The sequence below is a fragment of the Anopheles coluzzii genome, chromosome 2, assembly GCF_943734685.1.
Source record: "Anopheles coluzzii chromosome 2, AcolN3, whole genome shotgun sequence".
Classification (NCBI taxonomy): domain Eukaryota; kingdom Metazoa; phylum Arthropoda; class Insecta; order Diptera; family Culicidae; genus Anopheles; species Anopheles coluzzii.
In genome coordinates, this window is record NC_064670.1 from 80,089,832 (window position 1) to 80,093,011 (window position 3,180).

The following is a 3,180-nucleotide window of genomic DNA, read 5'->3' on the forward strand; positions in this document are numbered from 1 at the left end:
ACGGAACCGGCATGAAGGAAGATCACCGAGAGCAAGAACACTCCAGCGATCGAAACTACACACGGTAAGTAAAACCAGGAATAAATAATATATATACAACTCACCAATATATCCGTTACTAATCCGCAACCACAAAGAACACAACAGCACTCTGATCGTTGGTGTGAGGAGGCTAGCTAGCACGTATACACTTGTTCAACAGGTGAGAAGGATATGATACGGAGGAGCGCAACGTACGCGCAATAAATACCCTGGGGCGAGGGGGTGAGGTACGGGAACACACCCGGGAGCGAGGAGGGGAGGTAAAGAAATATACCCGCACAGGCAGGCAAAGGGGAAAAGCAACACACGCGCGCATACCAAGTACCAGAAGAGCATCAGCCAATAACAGATCAGTTAATTATTTATTTTTTTCCATTTAAATATATACCAACCTCTGTGACCTTTTTTTTGCACCACCACATTTGAATTTTGGTCTATTTAAATTGTTAGAAAGAGATGGACCACGTTGTCACATTCGCTCTCTCGCTCCGTCTAGCCCGAACTGCCCGAACTGCGCGACCCAGCGCAGGAATCGCTGAAGTCCAGCGCGGGAGACCAGCCAAAATCTGCGCTGGCCAGCGCAGAATTTGGTACATTTCCTACGCTGGAAACTGCTCGAATTTGCGCAGCGGGATGTTACAGGGTTTCGAATCATATAAGGGAATAGTTCAATCAGTTAGGGGAATGTTGCAAACCGGTAGGGGAGTGTTGCAAGCACACTGTGGAAACTTGCAATCATATAAGGGAATTTTTCAAGCAGTTAGGGGAGAGTTGCAATGTCATTGGGGAGTTTTGCAATCCGTAGGGGAATTTTTATCCGGGCTTCAATCCAACCCTGCAAATGTCAAGTGTCAGAAGATCGTTTGTTTACATTGCGTCGATGCCGGCTCATAAACATTCTATCAGGCGAAGGAAAAGGTAACTAATTGCAATAATTTTATCAAATTACCCGGTTTAATGTGCCTTTTTCTTTCAGGCAAAGGTTCATTGAAGCTATATGTTAATAGTGGAAACGTGTGGTTTACTATGTACGTGTAATTTATCTACATAGATAGCAGCTATTAGCGTGCCCTCTGCCAGATGTAAAACATCTAGACATTCTTCGTTAATGCCGGAAATTTTTCCTTCTTGGTGTGGTATGTCACATTAGTCGTGTCGATATACTCAGTTTATACATACATATGTTATGTTTTTCCAGTACGGTCGGTCCAAGGCTATGCCCTTTCTTCTTCGTTTGCATCCGAACTGCATCAAATGCTTGGAACACATTAGGATCTCCAAGTTTTTTACGCAGATCAGCACCTCTTCTTTGCACCAACTACGCGACGGTGTCATAGTAATATGAGTAATTATTCAACATGTAATGATTTAAGATAACTCAGAATATTAAAATTACATAACATATTTATTCTAGCGCTACACTTCAAGTTCCATGTAGGCACCCGATCTCCGACCATGTAGACACCCGATCTCGCTTCACATGATCCAGCCATCGAGTTTGCTGTGCTCCGCTGTGCCTCATACCGAATCCGGCATCCTCATGCCATGCCTCAGCCATCGTATCCTGCCAGCCTTCGCCACCGTCAGCATCGGCAAGCTTGAGGTTCATCCTTCTTCTCGACGCTACATGCTCGAACACACCGCTAAAGATGACCAGGAGGATGCGTCGCTCAAACACGAATAGAGTGTTTGCATCCTCCGCTAGGATGGTCCAAGACTCCTGTCCATAGAGGACCACCGGGCGAATCAATATATGATATATCTAACATTTCGTGCAGCCTCGAAGACTTCTGGATCTCAGCAGTCGATGAAGCCGTTGTCCATATAGCAGATAGCAGTAAGGTGCATATTTTACAGTTTAGAGAAGGTTATCACTTGTAGTAATTAGTTACTTATAAATTGAGATAACTGATGATTAGTGTTATTTTATCAACCGTGGCTAATGATGATGAAAGCTAGTGTATATGTATTTTGTTGTGTAGCGGGCAGAAATTCTTTCGAGCACAGGAACTTTTAAGTCGAAGAAAAGTGAACACGGAAAGTTAAGCGAAGTATGGCCCCGATCGAACCCTCGATCGCTCTTTTATTCTTTGCTGATTAGTTGGCAGTTGGCGTTGGAGTTGGCATTAGAATCTTATCAGGAGCCATTGTAGTATAGGGTTCTATAGACGGCAGGGCACGTAGCTGACTCCTTGTCACCTTCCTCTTCGATAGGAAAAAAATAGTACCCATCTTCCCATTATACATTTTACAGATTCGAGTTGAGATTTTACGGTTCCGAAACCTAATGTTACAAAATTGAAAAGAGTTTATGGATATGAATTGTATGTACGATTTTGAGAATCGTTTAACGTGTTAGAAAAATAGTGTTACGATGTTGAGCTAACTTGAGAAACGCTGTATAGCCAACGATACTATAAACCTATTAGAGACAACGATGAAAGTTTTAAAACGTGTATTACCATTTTACACTTAAAATCTGCCGGCAGGTCATTACGCGTTCGCTATTGAACCTGACCAGACGGTAGGCATTTATGCACAATAGCTGTCACAGAAGCGTCTAACGGTTGCAGTTGGACCAACGGTGTCAATAGAGCTGTAGTCCTACAGAACATATTTGCGATGCTGCTGACGCCCGCTTCATGCATGTGTATGTCATATCTCAATAAATGTTTTAGTAATGGGCTTTTCTACTGTGGAACACAATTCAACAGAGGACAATTCAGTAAAAATTGTTTATTTCATTAGAGTTTAATTCACAGCATTTTTCGTTTGGTTTTGATTTTGAATAAAATTACATAAGAATTCAGAAAGTCTAAAATAGTTCAATCACAGCTCTTGTTAGCTTAAATTCTTAATCCTAATATCTTATGTAACAGGAACTAAAAATTCAATCATTCGTATTAATAACACCAACAGCAACATGTCAATCAACAATTTCCTCCTCATTGATGCATTTGCGAATGTACTTAAGCATATTTCGAAAATATCCATCGCAATCTTGTCTATTTATCAGCTCACTGCCATCTCGTATTGCTTTCATTAGTTCAGCTTCGTTTGTTGGGCGAGCTCTTCGTACTATATCCTTCCACTTAGAAAACATATTTTCTATAGGATTGAGGAAGGGTGAATACGGAG

General features: G+C 41.7%; 1 long non-coding RNA gene across 1 annotated transcript; it reads left to right on the forward strand.

Moving 5' to 3' along the window:
- Nucleotides 1-709: 709 nt before the first annotated feature.
- Nucleotides 710-2,477, forward strand: LOC120959433 (uncharacterized). The gene is made up of 4 exons (XR_005752192.2): nt 710-960; nt 1,019-1,178; nt 1,241-1,387; nt 1,457-2,477. It is a non-coding gene; the product is annotated as an uncharacterized LOC120959433 (long non-coding RNA).
- Nucleotides 2,478-3,180: the final 703 nt, after the last annotated feature.